The 21,031-nt window shown below is 45.1% G+C and overlaps 1 long non-coding RNA gene and 2 other non-coding genes across 4 annotated transcripts in view; 1 reads left to right on the top strand and 2 right to left on the bottom strand.

Annotated features, from left to right (window-relative positions):
• Positions 1–1,816: 1,816 nt before the first annotated feature.
• Positions 1,817–1,888, bottom strand: TRNAP-AGG (transfer RNA proline (anticodon AGG)). The gene has a single exon. It is a non-coding gene; the product is annotated as a tRNA-Pro (tRNA).
• Positions 1,889–17,721: 15,833 nt separating this feature from the next.
• Positions 17,722–17,793, bottom strand: TRNAD-GUC (transfer RNA aspartic acid (anticodon GUC)). Its single transcript has one exon. It is a non-coding gene; the product is annotated as a tRNA-Asp (tRNA).
• Positions 17,794–17,908: 115 nt separating this feature from the next.
• LOC138281260 (uncharacterized) overlaps positions 17,909–21,031 on the top strand; it is a 93,201-nt gene continuing 90,078 nt past the window's right edge. For both annotated transcript variants that reach the window (XR_011200897.1, XR_011200898.1), the window contains exon 1: positions 17,909–18,401. This is a non-coding gene — a long non-coding RNA (uncharacterized lncRNA). The remainder of the gene's footprint in view (positions 18,402–21,031) is intronic.

Here is a 21,031-nt window from a genome sequence, read left to right as displayed (position 1 = left end):
GTTATTTTCGACGCACACCGCCCGTGCGGGGTTATTTTTGACGCAAACCAGGTACATTTACACGCTAGCAGCGCTAGTGTGTTGTTACAACTACCTAAAGACTCTTTTTATTTTAAACCTTTAAAAAATCATAACTTGACTTGTGTATGTGGGATTTTTGTCGTTTTGGTCTTGTTTTGTCTAGATAAATATTTCCTATTTTTCTAAACTGGTGTTGTGTCATTTTGTAGTGTTTTCATTAAGTTACTGTGTGTGTTGGTACAAATACTTTACGCCCAGCACTCTGAGGTTAAGCCTACTGCTCTGCCAAGCTACCAAGGGGGTAAGCAGGGGTTAGCTGAGGGTGATTCTCTTTTATCCTAACTAGAGTGAGGGTCCTTGCTTGAACAGGGGGTAACCTGACTGTCAACCAAAGACCCCATTTCTAACAGCGCACATTAGGACAATAGAATCCATTTTTTTACGCTATTGTGGCGCTTTGTTGCACTAGCGTAAAAAATGTTGGCGCTAGAGTAGCAAAGTGCAAGGAGGCCCATTGGGCTCAATGGGTGCGTCCATTTAATACCTGCTGTGAGTAGGCGTTAAACATGACGCCAAAAACAGCACTCACAGGTGTCTGACCTCTTCCTGCTCTGGGTCCGCCTTTGCTGTTACCTCCCATGTGTGTAACACAGACGTGTAGGGTGGGTGGGGTCTGGGCCCGGCTGCTGGTGTCCTCACAATCCCCTCACACGTGGTAGTGCACACGTTTCACACTCGTGTGCACTCCCACGGCTCACCCTGGGCCACGGCTCTGTCTCATTAGGGGGGTTGCACAGAGGGACTGAGGGATGACTCCCCCCCCCCCCCCCCAGCTGGAGGAGGGAGCTGGACTGGGAAGGGGAAGAGAGGAGGCAGAAAAAGTCAAGGTGTCCGAGTGGCTGAGAAAGGAGCTGCTTTGGATTGGAAAGCAGAGGAAACAGAGCAGACTGAGGAAAAGTCCTGGGAGCCGCATTTGTGACCTGAGGATGTCAGTTCTTCCACCACAGGCCTCCGCTCCACCCACTGAGCTATCGAAGGCTCCAGTAGAGACTCCCGAGAAGGCATCACGTGACATCAGAAACCATCCCACCGGGGCCCGTTAGGTGTCTGACCCGTCAGACCTCACTCAATCCCTCCACTTCGACCCCCTTTTCACCAGGGTCAGTTTGGTGTCTGGCCCGTCAGACATCGATCACCAGCTGACTCCAGCATCACCTCTCGGTGTCACCAGCCTCACAGGTGTCTGACCTCTTCCTGCACTCTCTCCTGCCCCTTCGGTGCCCCCGTACGTCCATGTGTATAGGTACAGACACTCGCAGGGGGGCAGGAGTACAGAAGAGGGCAGTACGGGTCATGCATTATATGTGCGTCTCACGAGCAGACACTCCATGGATCACACCGTCCTCTTACCCCTCAGCTGGGTGGGGTCTGGGCCCGGCTGCTGGGGTCCTCACAATCCCCTCACAGTTCCCAGTGTCTCACTCTCCTGTGCACCCCCACGGCTCACCCTGCTGCCCCCAGAGTGTGGGTTTAACACGAGATGCGCATCCCCTGCTGTAGGATTCTACGCATGTAACATACAATCCCCCTCCAATGCTGATGTGGCAGGGTAGCCCCCCCTCCTCCAGCTGTTTCTGCAGCTGCACCGCTGGTCTGGGGCTCTGATTCTTGCAGGTCCTGGGTTGAAATTCACAACCATCAGAGGATATTTCAAAGAAGTTTGTTTCCTGAATCGTCTGCTTTCTATTTATTGAAATGTGACTTTAAGAATGAGAAAATTTAGGAAAAGAAAAGAGGGCTCGTCCGGGATTTGAACCCGGGACCTCTCGCACCCTAAGCGAGAATCATACCCCTAGACCAACGAGCCAGCTGACAGCTACACGTTACACATGGTATATGTTGTGTTTATCACGTGTCAGGCACCCTTCCTGTCTGTACCTACCTTAGATATGGCCCGGAAATCCCAGAGAACAGGAGGAGGCTTCCTGAGAGAGTCTCCTGACACAGATACATCCATCACACAGATTGTGTGCGAGGGTCACACATTGCGTCTGTGTAGCTTATAAAGGACCAGTACTTAGTCGGGGGTGGAGTGGGGGAGGTTTATTGGGAAAATAAATAAAAGTGTTTCTCCTATCGGGATCTTTTCACATTATTTACGGCTCCGCGGCAGAGGTGCAGCGTTTTACATGTTACTACCACATCACTCAGGTGAAGACAGACACCAATGGTTGTGATGTCACAGTAACACTGATATGAGATGATGCGGGTCAGGGCGTTTGCTGCAGCGTGTAAGGGGATCAGGGTTTATGGAGCACAGACAGGTGCAATATTCTCCCTCACCACCAGGGAGTGCCTACTGATCTGGGGCATTATCATTCACACTCACCCTTCCCTAGTTGTGTGCTCACTCTCTGCTGTGTTTGTTATCTTTGGTCTGTCAGACTCTCTAGAGCATCCTATAAATAGAAGTCACCTCTCCCTGCCCGGGGGGTGTCTCCTGTCCTGGGGCCACCATGGTTCTCTCTTAGAGATATCAGTCCAAGGAGCCCTCTAATGTGGTTATGTAGTATTATTAGCTCTGATGTGGTCGTGCAGTGTTATTGACTCTGCTGTAGTTATGCGGTGTTATTATCTCTGCTGTGGTCATGCAGTGTTATTGACTCTGCTGTGGTCGTGCAGTGTTATTATCTCTGCTGTGGTCGTGCAGTGTTATTATCTCTGCTGTGGTTGTGCAGTGTTATTATCTCTGCTGTGGTTATACAGTGTTATTGACTCTGCTGTGGTCGTGCAGTGTTATTATCTCTGCTGTGGTCGTGCAGTGTTATTATCCCTGCTGTGGTCATGCAGTGTTACTGACTCTCATGTGGTCATGCAGTGTTATTATCTCTGCTGTGGCCGTGCAGTGTTACTGACTCTCATGTGGTCATGCAGTGTTATTGACTCTGCTGTAGTCATGCAGTGTTACTGACTCTGCTGTGGTTATACCGTGTTATTATTCCTGCTGTGGTTATACTGTGTTATTATCTCTGCTGTGGTTATTTAGTGCTATTGTCTCTGCTGTAGTTATACAGAGTAATTATCTCAGCTGTGGTCATGCAGTGTTATTATCTCAGCTGTGGTCATGCAGTGTTATTATCTCAGCTGTGGTCATGCAGTGTTATTATCTCTGCTGTGGTCATGCAGTGTTATTATCTCAGCTGTGGTCATGCAGTGTTATTATCTCACCTCTAGTTATACAGTGTTATTGACTGTGCTGTAGTTATGCAGTTATTATCTCTGCCGCAGTTATACAGCGTTTTTATCCTTGCTGTCGTTATTCAGTGTTATTATCTCTGCTGTAGTTATTCAGTGTTATTATCTCTGCTGTGGTCATGCAGTGTTATTGACTCTGCTGTGGTCATGCAGTGTTGTTATCTCTGCTGTGGTCGTGCAGTGTTATTGACTCTGCTTTAGTCATGCAGTGTTCTTATCTCTGCTGTAGTTATTCAGTGTTATTATCTCTGCTGTAGTTATGCAGTGTTATTATCTCTGCTATAGTTATACAGTGTTATTATCTCTGCTGTAGTCATGCAGTGTTATTGACTCTGCTGTGGTCATGCAGTGTTAATATCTCAGCTGTAGTTATGCAGTGTTATTATCTCTGCTGTGGTTATACAATGTTGTTATCTCTGCTGTGGTCATGCAGTGTTATTATCTCTGCTATAGTTATACAGTATTACTGACTGCTGTGGTCATGCAGAGTTAATATCTCAGCTGTAGTTATGCGGTGTTATTGACTCTGCTGTAGTTATGCGGTGTTATTATCTCTGCTGTGGTCATGCAGTGTTTTTGACTCTGCTGTGGTCATGCAGTGTTAATAGCTCAACTGTAGTTATGCAGTGTTATTGACTCTGCTGTAGTTATGCGGTGTTATTATCCCTGCTGTGGTTATACAGTATTATTGACTCTGCTGTGGTCATGCAGTGTTATTATCTCTGCTGTGGTCATGCAGTGTTATTATCTCTGCTGTGGTCATGCAGTGTTATTGACTCTGCTGTGGTCATGCAGTGTTATTGACTCTTCTGTGGTCATGCAGTGTTATTGACTCTGCTGTGGTCATGCAGTGTTATTGACTCTGCTGTGGTCATGCAGTGTTATTATCTCTGCTGTGGTCACGCAGTGTTATTGACTCTGCTGTGGTCGTGCAGTGTTATTATCTCTGCTGTGGTCATGCAGTGTTATTATCTCTGCTGTGGTCGTGCAGTGTTATTATCTCTGCTGTGGTCATGCAGTGTTATTGACTCTGCTGTGGTTGTGCAGTGTTATTATCTCTGCTGTGGTCATGCAGTGTTATTGACTCTGCTGTGGTTGTGCAGTGTTATTATCTCTGCTGTGGTCACACAGTGTTATTGACTCTGCTGTGGTCATGCAGTGTTATTATCTCTGCTGTGGTCATGCAGTGTTATTATCTCTGCTGTGGTCATGCAGTGATATTGACTCTGCTGTTGTTATGCGGTTGTTGGAGCAGACTCCACAATTAATCATTCTGTGTTTTAATTGATATTAAAGAGTCACAAATGCAGTCTTTTTACTGTGTTTAATATAACAGAGATGTTAACCTTGGCCTTGCCCTACGCGTGTGTTCAAACTGCACATTTCAAATGTGCGAGACTCAGTGCCTGACGCTCATTCTTTTCTCCCCCCGACAGTGCATGAAAAGCCTCAAATGTGACCTTCATTACTTGATTAATTGCACAAAATTCAGTAGCTCTATGGCCTTGTTTGCACTGCAACATTATTATATTGTATTATTTTTATGTTCATGATGTTACTGGAGAGGACAGATTTACAACTGTACACAACTGAAGGCCGGTTCCTGAGGCCGGACTGAGGTACTGTGTATAGTTTTTAATGTGGAATTGTTCTCTCTGTAGGACAAATGCAGAGTTACTCATTAGATGTAGAGGGAAAGTCATGTGACCATGTGATGTGGTTTCTGTTGTACTGTTGGGTTATATAATGCAACTTCCTTCATCAAACCACACAACCTGTTCAGTTTCTCTGTTCAAAAGTGTAAAAAAAACTCACAGTGTCGGAAATGAGCCACGTTCTTTCACATCCCGCTTAGAGTGCAGACTCCAGGTTAGTCTGTTTATCAATCTGCAACTGGAACATGTTTCAAATGTTTTATTCTGGCCTATACTGAGCAGCATGACGCATGCGCCGTGGCTCTCATTTGCCTCATGCTAGACCGTGACCAGGCCTGACAACTGATCACAGAAGGGTTCAATTCCCGCTGCCAATGATATCTTACATTTATTTGCACGTTGCACGTTTTGAATTTCCTTCTGTGTATTCTGCACTTATTTTTATGTTTTAAATAAACCTTCGTGGTTTGCACTTTGAACCTTGTCATGTGTAGATTTACCTGTGTGGATTTTCCATGTAAACTCTCTAGATTTACATGATTTACGTTCAGGGCTCTCGTCTTTAAGACAGTCACACATAGCCCTGACCCTTCATCCTTCTGGATGTAAAAAGCGGCGACCGCCTGTTCCGGGCATTTGTGCAGCGCACCGGGCGCCGCTGGGTCAGAGTCTGATCCGGCTCATGACAGGATGTTGTGTTTGTTGTTTTCTGATCCCAGCCTTGATGTGCGGTGTGGTTGTTTCTTGGCGCTAAGGGTATATGATTGTGCTGTGTCATCATCATAATAACTTTATTTCAATCACCAACTTCATAAAAGTACCAACAAAGCAAACATGATCACAGTAGTGCACACATAAACAAAAAACATAACTCAAAGGTCAGTAACACGTAATTCTTCACAAATCCTGCTCGAGTAGTACTACAACATAATTGCTTGGAGCTATGAATAGAGGGCGCCAGGATTAAAATTAATTATAAAATCAAATCAATTATGCACAGAATCAAATTAACAAGTCAGTTGCTATACTTGATGACTATTGTTGTTTCAGAAGATACTACCAGCCTTCCCTTGAAAGTTTTAGGGTAAGTTATGCAATGCATACTAAAAACTACAACAGCCTCATTAATAAGTGCAAATGCTTAGAGGAGGGGTTCCACTTAAACAATAAAAGTGCAGGTGCAGAGAGAATTTGTGGTCTTGGATCATAGAGACAGAGTTAAAAAAGCAGAAACAGGCCACAATCACTTTGGGCTGCAAATTATGTAAAAAACTCAAAGTTAAAACCAATCTCATCAGTACTAACATTATCAGGCTAACTTCATTTCTTACTAGCACAATAACTCATGTGTTTAAAATTGCTGCTCCCATTTCCAAATTGTGCAACAGCAGTAAAGAGCAATAGCTAAGAGTGACATATGCCCCACTTAGGATCCAAACTTTCAATATTAGCAGTATGTTCAGTGTTAGAAATTGGGTTTCTGGTTGTCAGAGTGTGTACCCTATACAAGCAGGAACCACCACTCTAGTCAGGGTAAGTCAGATACACACTTTAAATTAACCTGTGCTCACCCTCTGATAGCCTGGCATAAAGCAGGCAGGCTTAATTTAAGAGGCAATGTGTAAAGTATTTGGGCAATACACACACAGTAACACAATGAAAACACCAGAAAAATACTCTACAAGGGTTTGGAAAAATAGAGAATGTTTATCTGAGCAACACAAGACCAAAATGACAAAACCCCAATAAATAGAAGTCGAGATATGATATTTTTAAAGAATAAACTGAAAATAGTGCTTAGAAGTCACTAGCTGTCAAAAGGTTACTTCAGGTCACGGGGGACCGCTGCTAATCTGAAGTTCAGGCCGACCGCGATGGAGGGAAGGCCACCCGAAGAACCCAAGCAGGGTCCACTGAAAAAGTACCTCAGATGGAGCAAAGCATCAACGTCGAGGACACAATGCATTGACCTGTTCCATGCAGACGGGTCTGCATCTTTGGCTCCATTGGAATCCAGACAATGCGCCATCATCGAGCAGAGCAGAGCGTCGTCATTAAGTCGTGCAAGCTGTTAATCAACTGTCGCTTAACGGCCTCTGCGTCGAAGGACGATGCATCTGTTCCGACAGGCATAGTGGTGACGATGCATCCGTTTTTGCAGAAAGCAGCTACAGAGCCCACTTCTGTGGCACCTCAGGTAAGGGTAGGATTCACAGATGACAGTGTCCAGCAGCACCAGCAGAGTTGCAAAAAGTATTTTGTGTTCCGGAGACTTCAGTAAACAGGAGGCAAGCTAGCAAGTCCTTGGAGTCACTTCGGGGTCAAGTCCTTGTCCTCAGCAGGGCAGAGACCGGCAGGCAGCCGAGCAGAGGAGCAAAGCAGAGAAGCAGTTCCACAGAACAGTCAGTCCAGACAATGTTCAATCCTAATGCTGTTTACACTCAAATTTGCCCATGTAAAATGACCCCAGACACCATTGAGGAATCACCCCTGTTATTGAGATTATCATAGAGAAAAGGAATCTTGAAAGAAGTAATTGGAGGTCTGTGTAATTCACCTATATTGCCCTTACAAAAATCAAATAAGAAATGAAGGATTGTACAAGACCCCCGAAAGATTAATCAGATTGTCATTCCATGCTTTCCTGGGGTACCAAACCCTGCTGTGATATTGTTTCATATTCCCTCAGGCACAGAGTAGTTTACGGTCATTGATCTTTGCCAGGCATTTTTCTCTGTTTGTGGCTTGAAGAGAGCCAGTATCTCCTCGCGTTTCAGTCCCAAGTGAAAAACCTTGTGTGGTGCTGCGCCCCACAAGGCTATACAGAGAGTCCTTCAAATTCTTAAAAATAATTTAGTGACTTTGCAGTTATCTTGTAGCTCGACTCTAATCCAATACATGATCTACTGATGCGTCAATGACAAAGGAAGCTTGCAGACAAGACACCACGGCTTTACCTAATCAGTTAGCTCTGAATGGACATTAGGTTTTGCCTGAGACGTTTCAGCACTGTCAGGAGGTAGTCACGTACCTAGGTCACCAAATATCAAAAGGAGCGCAACAAGTGTCTCATGAACGAATAGAGACAGTTTTAAAAATGAAATGAAGCTTTTCATCCGCTTTGGTAAACAGAAAATCTGGATTTTGTTAAAGACACAGAGGCTAATATTATGTAGTAATTCATTTACTGCTACCACCCAGCAGCCATTATGAAGTCACCAGAACTCACAACATTCTAAATATTCCAAAGACTATCAAACTCCTTGGCACCCGTCCACCTCCTTCTTTTATTGAAGCTGCGAGGTTACTTCATGAAGCAGAACTTGTTCCAAACGGAATCCTCCTTACACGTCAAAATCCTATGTATGTCCACGTCCGCTTAATCTTGACCTGCGAGAAAAAGCAAACAAATTAGAGAGGGATAGACAACAGGGAGGGATAATACGCCGTGTCTTTAATAAAATCCAGATTTTCTGTTCACCAAAGCTGATGAAAATCTACATTTTATGTCAGGACCCAGAGGCTGACAGTATGCAAGTTCAAAGCTTTGCAATCAATGACTTTGCTGCATTATCTATTAGTATGAAATAAAAGTGTTGAAAAGTAGAAACAGAAGACCAGTCAGCACAATATAGGATATCTTGCAAGCTTGCCTCCAACAAACAAGCCTTGGAAGCTGCAGCTCCTCTCACCGAATGGGCACCAAACACATTCACGTCTACACCAGCTCTGTACATTAATTCTGTCACCCATCTAGCTAGACTAGGTGCAGACACCCCTTTGTGTGGTTGTTTAAGTGAAATGAGAATCTGAGTCACTCCAGACTGTCTCAAACATTCAGTTCTATTTTCATACTCTTTCACACAATTAACCACACACAAGTCCTTTCTTTCTTCAAAATATGAATAACAAATTCAAATTGAATACGTCTTAGTTATCTGCCTTAAATGAAAACATATTACTTCTGGAGTATAAGATCTTTGAGATATTTCCAAGGCTTGTACATCAGACATTCTTCTAAAAAGACCAAACACAGCAACATTGCTAGCTTGAAAGACAAATCTCTTCCACTTAATTTCTCCTTACATTTCCAACTTTCATTGAACCTCAGAACTTTGGCAACATCACAAAGTGAAGTTTATCTCAGCCCTGGTGGCTTAGCAATTCTAATACTGCACAAAAGTCTCCTAACCATAATATCCTGACCTACCGATAACCCTTTGACCAAAAAATGTCCGGCAGCAATTGCCGACTTAGACATGTTTACTGTTCTGTAAGCCAAGCCTTTCTCAAATAACTGAGATAGAAAATGTATTATCTCAGCTACATCCACTGAAACGGGATCCAGATCTCTGTCCATTCAACAGCAAACCCATTTGTCCATTGCCAATCTATTCCTCTTTCTAGTTCCTGTTGCCCACAATTCTTTGATAAGTCCAGAAGCCTCTGATGAAAGGCCTGGCTTCCTCCAAACTCTCCTGAAAGATCCCACCCCACCAGTATTAACTGGTCGGAAATTACTAGATAGTGAATGGCTCCCTCTGGCCCTTGTAAGATTTCTGGAAACTGAGGGAGCAACAGAGGATAATCTACACTCATCTACAACATGATCGGGTCCCAAGCGTGGGACCTCCACAATGGAGTTACTACCACAACTTTCTCTTTCCATCTGCGTATCATGCCCATTACCCTGCTTATCAATGCAAAAAGTGGAAAAGCTTATGGGCGAAGACCTCTCCAATCCTGAAGGAAGGGATCTACCTCTTCTGCCTCCGGATCTGGCCTCCAACTGAAAATCTTTTCAAAGGAGCTTTTACTCTGTTTGCAAAAACATCTACCAGAAATGGACCTCTAAACCTCTCTAGCTCTCTTAAAACATTCCGATCCACCATTTAATCGCTTGAATCTAGGAAATTCCTTGACAATCTGCCTCTGCTTTCCGTAGACCTGGAATATGTTCCGCCTGAACTTTCAGACCTCACTGAAGACAATAGTCCCAAAATATCTTTGCCAAATCTGCTAAGCCCCTTCAACGTGCACCTCCTAGTTTGTTGACATATCTCACTGCTGAGACATTGTCAATTCTCAGCAGTACAGAACACTTGACAATTTTGTCTGCAAAACATCTCACATAGAAGGATCTTGCTAAAAGTTCTAAACAGTTTATATGCAAATTCTTTTCCTGTTCTGTCCAATGACCCCCCAGTGCATTTTGATCCTCATCTCGCACCCCAACATCCCAAAATTACATCTGATTCCACAATCAAGTCCGTATTCTCTCCAATAATTGTGCATCCATTCCATACCTCGATATTCCTCAACCACCATGTCAATTCCTCTTTTGCTTTTAAAGTCAGACATGCAGATTTTGAATAGTGTAAACCATCTTTTAAATGTTTCGCCTTCAAACTCTGTAAAGCCCAATAATGCAAAGGGCCAGGAAAGATAGCTTGGATTATAGAATCTAAAAGACCCCCAATGGGGGGGCGTGTCTGGGCGCCATGACGGTAGCAGCCTCCCTATGAGGCTCCCGTCCTTCTCTCCCTGTCCCAGGAGATCCTGACCTGCATGGGCCCTACAAACCAGCTGGCAGTGGGGCTGAAGATATGGAGTGTCCAGCGAAAGCACTGCGGGAGCGCTTTTAGCCCCAGGGACCATTTTTTGAGGCTGATATTTCGATCGTCGTGGAGCCGCGAGTGATCCAAGATGGCAGCTGCCATCTCTGGCACCGCGCTGAAACCGCGCTGACGCGGCGGAGATCGCCCGGACGACCCGGCTAGGAAACTGTCAGTTCAGGGACCGCCCGAGCCGCAGGATCGGCCAGTGGGAGCGGCGTGGGGGCAGATGGACGCCCGAGGACTTGCCGAGCCCAAATTCGAAGAGCGCAACCAAACTTGAAAACCCCCTACTTTGATTTGATCTGAACCCAAATGGAACGAAGGCCAGGGGGACACAAACTGAGTTGAACGGAGTGTAAAAGCAACATTCCAAGAGGCGCTCAACCGCGGGAACCCCAGGTATAGCATCGACCACCTGGTAAATTGTTCAAAAACTTCCAATAAGAGGCGCACAAAAGACCTGACCCCTTTGGAGATACGAGGAGAAAGCCACTAGAACTATTAAAACCTGGTTCCCCCCACTCTCCCAGGACCGCATCTTCCTGCAGGAAAGGAAAGGAAAAGAGCGGCCTTGTTGATGACCGTGGGAGGGATCGAGCGGGGCAGACCTGAAGCCCCATTGGAGCAGAACGAAATACTGAACACCTGAGCGGTGAGTTAGGACGAAAGTTGGTGGAGACCACTGCTAGGCGCTTGGGAAGAAAGAAGGGGCTATAAGGAGAGAAACAATCCCACAAACAGAACAAGCCTGACCCCTTATGTGAAAGGACCCCCACTGATCTGGAACAGAACCTAACACAGTGTCTATCTTGAAAAATGAACAGGATGGGTAGGACGGGCAAGAAAAAAGAACTAGAAACAAAAAGTGGACCCTTTCCGAGAGAGATGGCAGATCTGGGAGATCCATTAGATCCCGCTCCAGAGGGGAGGGGAGGAGACCCCACTCTTCAAGATGTCCTACTAGCTATCTCGGCATCCCTGGTCACCCTGGAAGGGAAAATCGACGCGCTGGCCTCTGATTTTACGGTACTTAGGGATGATCATCGTCGCCTGGCTGAGAGAGTGAATGCCACAGACAAACAACTTGAGGATCTACGGTCCGAGATCAAAGACAACATCAAAACAATGCTGCAAATGGAAAAAAGGATCCAAATACTAGAACTACGAGCAGATGCAGAAAACCGCTCTCGCCGGAACAATATTCGGGTAATTGGATTACCTGAGCGGGCAGAAAAACCTAACTTGGTGGAGTTCCTTGAGCGCTGGCTGAGAGAGGAGGTGGCTGAGAATGGTTTCTCCTCCTTTTTTGCAATTGAGAGAGCACATCGAGTTCCGGCTTGCCCCACCCCTCTGGGGCCCTCACCACGACCAATAATAGCTAAATTGGTTCACTACAGGGATCGAGACTTCATACTGAACCAGAGCAGGAAGAGAGGAGACAACACGATAGATAACCAAGTGGTCCGCATCTTCCCAGACTTCTCCAAAGAGGTACAGAAACAAAGAGCTTCCTTTAGGGATGCCAAACAGAGACTCCATAAAATGGGGATTCAATATGGAATGATGTTCCCGGCCAGACTGAGAGGGGTGACCAAAGCGGGCATACAATTTTTCAACACAGCCGAAGAAACCAGGCAATGGATTGACACACAATCCCAGGAAGAACAGTTACAGAGCTCTGAGATCTCTCAGTCAGAACGGCGGAAGAAAGTCAACCGCAGTAGAACCAGCAGAATGGGTAGCCCGTCTCCATCCGAAATATTGAAAGAGAGACAAAAGGCGATGGAGGCACCTGCCTCCTTTGGGAGCCCAGACCCGGACTCCTATAAACCGACACAAGAGGAACCCGAATTGTCAGGATCTGAGCTAGAATCGGATCTATCACGCTCGACGGATAAAGTTGGCCCCAGTGTGACACCTGGCACCTCAGACTGCATCACTTGAGGAGACGTTGTCTGAACTTGATTATTGAAAATAGCAAGGCCAAAATTGAGAGGATGTTACAAGCAATGAGACGTTGAAGAGCTAATCTGAGATCATCTCTGGGCCCTACTGTGTAACAATAACTGAACTTGCAAAAACACAGGAACAATGTTGATCCAGTATATTACCTGCCCCGGGACGGGGAGATGGTGTCACAGTGCACCTTAGATTTGAGATAAGAGCACCCCCCCCCTATTTGACACATTGGATTATAGCTTTTCTTTGGTTTGGGCGAGAGACGTTCTTACTTTTGTCCTGGGGATGGGGAGTTTGGATGTTAGTTATAGGGGTTTAGGGGTGGGGACAACTGAGCTTCTGATAAGAATTTCTACAAACAAGGCGCTAACATGGATATCTACTAAACTGGGAGGAACGAGTGGCAGTGCTAGTGAAGGGGTACTTGGCCAGGTGGGGAGAAGGAAACACCAATATGACGACATTAAATTCATATAAATTCCTCACATGGAATGTAAGAGGCATGCACTTGATGACTAAAAGATATTAAAAAAAATCATATTTGTGCATTCACTCTAGAAAGTCACACAGATGGAGTTGGGGTGTGCCGTGCTTATCTTGATGGCCCATTACCAGGATGATAGGTCTTCCTGTGCTAGAGTTGTGGGAGGAGCTGACACTTGCACCTAAATAGGGCTGGGCCTGTCCTCACACAAAGCAGTCTCCAACCCTCTGGAGTGTGCCTGGGGACAGGGTAGGGAAAGACAGGGACTTGTGCACTACAAAAACTTCACTTTGAAGTTTGCCAACTTCAAAGACAGAAATGGGTATAAGTACTGGACCTCTGACACCACATAGCTAGAACACTTTTGAACTGAGGACATTCTGCCAGGAAGAAGAGCATGATGCTGTAGGAGGGACTGTCACTCTGCTTGTTGCTTTGTTGTGTTGGCCTGCTTCTTGCTGCTTCTGTCCTGGGAGTGAAAGGACTGGACTTTGCTTTCTACATCCTGCATTCCAAAGATCTCCAAGCACTTGAACTGAGTTTGCCTCCTGTTAGGGAGTCTCAGGGCCCTCAAAGACTTCACTTACCAGGACATGTGCTCTCTTGTTGAATGTCGTGACTTGACAAGTGGTGCTAAAACCAGTTCCTGGGCCCTTGCAAAAGAGTTCTGGTGCAACCAAAAACAAACTAGTGCATCGATGTCCAGAATGACATCAGGATCGGCACCGCTCTGTGACTCTGTGCCACTGCCTGCACCAGAGCCATGTTCCTCGCTCAGTGCAATGACTGCGACCTTCACTGCAGGCCCGACGCTGCTGCAGCACCTTCAAAGTCTTGCCACAACATGAGTCTCAAGCGCCACGTCACTGACATTCATGGCACCCGACTCCGACTCTGCCGCAGCAAATGTGGCCTGTGGTGTGATCGTGGCACACAAAGTCAACACCTCACGTATTCAGGTGCTGGATCCATCGACCCCGCCATGTCATAAGGAACCGATGCCTTTCCGCCAATGCCGCATCACCTCCCCTACAACCGTAAGGAACCGAAGCCTCACCTCCCCGGTGGCAGTAAGGAACCAATGTCGCACCAGCTCCAGCAAAGCCTCACTTCCCATACTCTGTAACGTCTTTGTTTCCTCATAGTTTTCCAAGGTACTGTTACCGGGGTCCGTGGGACTCCGTAACCGGCCCGCCCTCGCGAGTGGCGTCAGACTGGAGATGACCCTGTCAAGACGTTGTGATAGCCCCAGTTGGAGCTATTGTGTTTCTAAGTGCTAAACTACATTTAATCTTTAAAAATGTGTATCTTTACTTGTGAATGTTGGATTTTGCTGATCTGGTCTTGTTTTACTCAGATAAATATTGGCTATTTTTCTAAGCTAGTGTGGAGTACTTTGGTGGTGTTTTCACTGTGTTACTATGTGTGTGTGTACAAATACTTTATACAATGCCTCTGAGATAAGTCAGACTGTTTGAGCCAAGCTACCAGAGGGGTGAGCAGGGGTTATCTTAGCTGTGTGACTCCCTTACCCTGACTAGAGTGAGGGTCCCTACCTGGACAGGGTGAAAACCACCGCCAACTAGAGACCCATTTCTAATAATGACATTCTTTACTCCTTTAACTAACAAGATCATTACTGATCATAACGTGCATGATGTAGCCTGTAAAATTAACCTAGACAAAAGAATATTCACAGATGAATTGAATGAAAGGATAAGAGTAGATGAAGAAAGAGAAGAGAAAATGAATGCTGTCCATATTACTGGGAAAGGAGAGGAGATTTTAAAGGAAACTCCTCCTGAATTGAGTCTTGAAGTGAATAAGAAAAGGAGCACTGTATACAGTATGTCAGCCAGAGGGAAATGAGACAGGCGAGAAATTAGGATGCAGTGAGTGTTGACACAGCTATTTAGTAAATGGAAAGTCCTTTTCCACTGTAGAAGCTAGCATTAAAGACCTATATTATGTATTTGGTCAATCAGCTTATTTTCAGTGACCACCTAATTGGGTAGGAAGTTTCTATGCTGCATTAGGTTTTCTTTAAATTTACAAAATTAATTAGTTAGATTCTCCTCTTGATAATTATATTAAAATAAGTAGAGGAAGCTTTAAGTAGATTCTTATTGACATTTTTGGAGCATTTATACCATCTGTAGGAGTAGCGCTAAATGATATAAAGATTAGAAAAATGTCTGCCTTGGTTGACAGCTTGCTACTCACACTGTACGTGCTTTAACACTGATTAATAAAGGGATGCTTGCAATACGGGCTATGATTATGCAAAACCATCTTATGTTGGATTTGCTCGTCCCAAAGAAATACGGAGTTTGCAAAGTCTATACTGGTCGATAGGGGCGGCTCCTTCGCAATGGGGCAGAAGCGACGCCCACTGGCTCAGAGCCAGCAGCTGAAAAATAAAACAATATTTAATTATCATTTTACTTTTCAGCTGCTGGCCATGGGAGGGGGAAGGAGGAGGGGAGTGAGGGGAGTGAGTGCACTTAAAAGTGCGTATGCAAGTTTGGCCGGCTGTCTTAGCCCGGCAAACTGACATGCACACTTAGGTTTCTTCAGCCCGGCTGTGTTGCGCAGCTGGGTTGGAGAAACAACACAGGCTCCAGTGCACTGTCTGAGCAGCAGACCAAGCAGCTCAGACCAATCCTGACGCTGCTCTCATGCAAGGTAAAGAATGAGAGCAGCTCCAGGATTGAGTGGGAGTCTGTGCTGGTGTCTCAGGGAGTGCTGGGACACCAACTCCATCGAGAGAGGAGGGGGCAGTCAGAGACAGCAGATAGGTAAGTTTAACAAAATATATATTTTAGTATTACCCCCCCCCCCTTTTCCCCCCTTTTGAGATTTGAGGCAGCCGCCACTGATGCTCGGGAGTGCTGTGCTTACATTCCTCTCATACATTATAAGCTTAATGGCTATAATGTTAATATTACACACATAAGGCATGAATTAACTGAAGCAGAAGAGACAGGTGCATGGGAAGAATCCAGATCATTTTTGGGATCGGTCGGTCACAGGTTTGGGTAGATGGGCCAATGGCTGGGGTGCAGATGGTGGAGTTTAGAAGCTGCTGTTAGCACCAATGTTTGTCACATCAGTCGGTATTGCACGTGTGTTTATTTCCTTGAAATGTTGCAAAGGACTTTCATCATTGAAGGGAAAACTTGTGGGACTAAGATGATGGCAGCAACGAGAGGAAGAAACCGAAAGAGACGGATGCCAAAGTCGAGGAGATGCGAAGTGAACTTTATGATACCTTGAGGGATTTGCAAGAGACCAAACAGAAGAACCGAACTGAATGAAAGATGCACTTTAATAAAGAACTCAAGTGATGATGAAATCATTCGGGGGGCGCTAATTTCCTATTAATAAAAATCACTCACGTGAGCTATTGCTAATATTTAAACCTGCTTACACTGTCTTTCATGTTGTTTAAACGTCATCCTGCGTCACGTGATATTATTGACTCCGCTTCTAAAATAAACTTTAATAGTTTCACACTAGTCAGCACAAAAAGTTTTCAGAGAAAGTCTCCTGAATGCACTAAACCAATGATAAGTTTCGTGAACCACTCTTCTGTCAGTGGTTTGTGACTGTCCCTGAAATGTTTAGTTATTACTGGGGACAACTCAGGTGAAGAAGAAATACATCTAATGAAACAGTTCCAATTTTAAAAGAAAAAAATGTACGCTCTAGTAGAATAAAAAAGAAAAAGAAACCTTCCCTGGCTTTTACTACATAGAAGTAAGAAGAGAAAAAGATTACTTCCGTGACCGGAATCGAACCCGGGCCGCGGCGGTGAGAGCCCGAATCCTAACCACTAGACCACCAGGGAGTGTGCACAAAGTTCCCTGAACCACACTTACGGTGTGCTGTGGCCAAGTGTGTTTCAGTTCCAATTTTATTAAATGAACTAAAAAAACATAAAGGTGGGAAAATAGCAGCAGACACAGAAAACACACTACATTAAGGAAGACTGAGGGAAAAACATGCAGCACCTTAAATGGACTGAAATCTGCTGAGAGTTCCCAGCCTCCAAGGTGTATGAGGCTCTCATATCACATACTGGAGAATGAAACCATCAATCACCAATTAACCATCAAGATACATAGTAAGTACAACTAAAAGGGGTCAGTGCTTCTTCTCAGGACTCCCTAAGGGCATCTCTTAGGTTTCCAGGCGCAGGAGCAGCTCCCCCTGGCTAGAGCCCCTCACTGGATGCTGGGACCCGTGGCCCTAACGTGAGAGTATTATAAACAGGACTACAAGTCCCAGAATGCAGTGTAAACACCTGGATCTGATGAGGATGGAGGGACGGGCACCTCGGGGTCAGTGTTTCTTTTGCTCTCACCGTGTGTCTGTAAGTTCTGAACCATTTCACTTAAATAAAGATAAAACGTTTACCTTCGTATAGAACTATTCCTCATTCACAACCCGCCCAGCATTTCATTTATTTGTCATGATATACTTTATAATTTCCATCTAAAATAGCCCTCCATTACATTTCATTTATTTCGCGTGACAATATACTAGTTAAGCGCTTACTAATTGCCCGTGATAGATTTTAAAAGGTGCGGGGTTGCATTAGTAAATATTTCAGCTTCTGGGAGCTGTGGCCATAAATACAAAGTATCAGCCCCCTATAGTGTCATCATATGACATCATAAATTGGTGTTCTATATGGAGGGTTAGTTTAAAACATAAAGATACCATCCTCCCCGTCGGGGAATTGAACCCCGGTCTCCCGCGTGACAGGCGGGGATACTGACCACTATACTAACGAGGATCTGGTACACAGCTGCCTCCCCTGTAGCTCCTCGTCCTGTTTTTCAATCCGCTAGTTCCTGCCAGTTTACTTGTAGTTTCCTTTCCAGGTTCTTTCACATCGACACAGGCTGCCACAGCCTCAACAAAAACACACGCTCACTGCACAAAACACACACACACCGCTCTCCTCAACACTTCCCAACAACCTTCTCCCTTCCCAGCAGACGCTCTCAGCAGCTCCCAGCAGCATCACCTTCCACACTCACAACAAGCAGCTCCGGGGCTGCTTCAGCCGGGGGTGGGGGGCACCGGCCTCGCTCCTCAGCCCAGGGGCCCCCGGCTCTGTCTCATCAGGGGGGGTTGCACAAAGGGACTGAGGGGACACTCTCCCCCCCACCCCCCCGCCCCCAGCTGGAGGGGGGAGCTGGACTGGGAGGGGGAAGAGAGGAGGCGGGAAAAGCCAAGGTGTCTGAGTGGCTGAGAAAGGAGCTGCTTGGGATTGGAAAGCAGAAGAGACAGAGGAGACTGAGGAAAAGTCCTGGGAGGCGGATTTGTGACCTGAGGATGTCAGCTCTTCACTACAGGCCTCCGCTCCACCCACTGAGCTATCTAGCGCCCGGTGATAAGGTGTTGACAAGGCACTACATGGCACCAGAAGTGGCCCAGGCGCTGCCCATTGACGCATCTTTCTTTTTTCTATTCACAAACTCAAGGGTTTGCTAAATTGCAAACCCGCCAGATAATTTAACTTGTAGGAAAAATGGCTGAGTAGTGACAGAATTTGATTATATATTTTCATTTATTATTGTTGCAATCCAAACGTTAATAAAGGGGATTATGTTGTTTTTTAATATTGTAATTGTATTTATATAGTGCTTACTACCCTGACGAGGTATGTACAGAGCCTTTACACAAAATAGGCTTCTTAATTTGGATCAGAGTTATATTTGGGTTTTGTTTTAGTTCTGTGTTTTATTTAGAATGTTTCATGTTTACTTGTGGGTATATTACTGTGGTGAGCGCTAATGTACTATTAATAACATCCAGGCGCTATATGTCACTTATTGCTAATATTGAACCGTGTTTACGCTGCCTTCCATGTCTTTAAACATCATCCTATGTCACGTGACATTATCATTGATTCCGCTTCTAAAATACACTTTAATAGTTTCACATTAGTCAGCACAAAAAGTTCTCCGAAAGTCTCCGGGATGTCCTAAGCCAGGGACAGGTCCTGCCGGTGCTGGTTCTGTTCGTCGGCTGGTATCAGGTGAACTGTATAACCAGGACTGTGGGAATGATCCACCCATAATGTACTGGTGGCGGGAAACTCACTGAATGTCTTCTGTGAGGAAAACGTTCCCTTTAGGCTGTTTCCTATTTCTTAACCTTCATGAATCACGTGTCACACAGAATGTGTGAACTCCATTGGCCAAAGCACTGAACTGTAGGGGGGCCTTACCCCCGGAACCAGTCAGGGGCCTGCCGCCCATGCACAGTGTACTGTACAGAAGGGGCCCCTTGCAGCTCGCCCCCCGCACTGCGGGGGCCTTTGTTACGCCACTATGAGAGACCCTACTCCCCCTCTTAGAAGGCAGATCTATGCCGGATTTTATACTGATCTGTACTGAGTTCCATACGTATGGTTTATATACTCTGCTGCTAATGCTCTGATGACATAGTCTGCATCTTGACTTTAAAACTCACATAAAGCATTTAAAAGATCTGTTCATTCTTATGAGAATGTTTCAGGAATGTTAAGTGGGCCCGATTGGATTCTAAAAGTGACATTTCCAATAGGGGAGCCCCAAAGTCTGGACTAGAGGGACTGCACCACTCCCATAGGGTTGCACGTGCCGGGACTCTTGTGGGTGATAGCGCGTCCAGTCCTTATAAATTACTTGTACTTGGACACGCTGGAGGTCGGTGGACCTTTTAACCTAGTTGGGCTCTCCTCATCCAAGAATAGTCGGATCACTCAAATCAATCATCGATTAATAATCAATCAATACATTAGGAATCAATAACAATCAGTAATTGACACACCATGACCTTTCAGTCATGAATAACCACACCAGTTTATTAAAAGTTAATGAGTTTATTTCCCTATATTAACAAAGCTAGCACAATATATGTAAGTCTCAAAATCAAATGATATATGTATACGAACATTACTAGTTGTCCATAGCGACGGAAGAAACGCAGTCTACGTAATATCTGGATTATAATGCACTTGGTTATAGCAATGCAAATCACTAATATGAGCAATTGAATTTGACTATTTGCATACATCGGTCAGCATGACAAGATTTCAATTTAGCATGGTGCATCAGATGAATACCTTGACTAGCCTCTAATTAGCATTGGGGCTTCATGCAAAATGAATTTAGACAACACAAATTTAGAAAACTTCTAGCTTGGGCCCTATCAAAATAAGCAGTTGGTACCGAAGAAGGAAAACACAGTGCATAATACAATTATCCTTTCATATTTACCAAATACAATCAGCATTCAAGAAAAGTCTTCGTCCTTCAGGTATCGGTTCGATCAGCATGGGGCAGATTTCAAGGGGGCAAAGTTAAGGCAAGTTTCCTTGCTGCTGCAAGGAGAATGGGGCAAAGTTACTGCATGGGCAAGACGGGGCAAAATTAAAGATAAAGTCTCTAGGGTGAGAATTCTTAAAGTCTCTTTCTCTGTGACAGAGGAAGGTATCAAAGGGCTCGTTCCAAAATGGCTTCTTGAATCTTGCTTCAAAATGGCATCAAGGAAAAAATGGCTGACTTCTCTGTCCGGTGGGTTTAAGTAAGAAACATTCCAAGTTCTTCAGGGTCTTCCATTGGAGGTTTCATAGGGTGGCTTCAATTTGACCAATGAATAGTATCTTTCTCCTAGTACTCATTTTTGCATAAGATGTCCTTGGAGCTTTGGAACACAAGTTGCAACAAAGTTTGCCAGTTATTTCAGTATGTTGTTGGCAGGTCACGAATAAAGAAAGACAGGATTCAGTTTGGCAAGTAATATGAGCATTTATGAATAACGGCCGGGAGGACAGCACAGCTCTAAGTCTGAAACTGCCCTCAAAATCATCAACTCAAGCAGCCCTTTTTATATACTTTTGCTACCTTGAATGCATCTTATCACTTGTCATGCATTTTTAAGCGCTCACGTGGTACATTGTGTCACTGCTTTCGTCAGCATAAAGCCGCATTTCTCATGAGAAAGCATCTAATTACACATTTGCAGAAAAGCAAAGGTTA

This window comes from Pleurodeles waltl, unplaced genomic scaffold, assembly GCF_031143425.1.
Source record: "Pleurodeles waltl isolate 20211129_DDA unplaced genomic scaffold, aPleWal1.hap1.20221129 scaffold_86, whole genome shotgun sequence".
Classification (NCBI taxonomy): domain Eukaryota; kingdom Metazoa; phylum Chordata; class Amphibia; order Caudata; family Salamandridae; genus Pleurodeles; species Pleurodeles waltl.
This window is presented reverse-complemented; position numbering and strand designations above follow the sequence as displayed.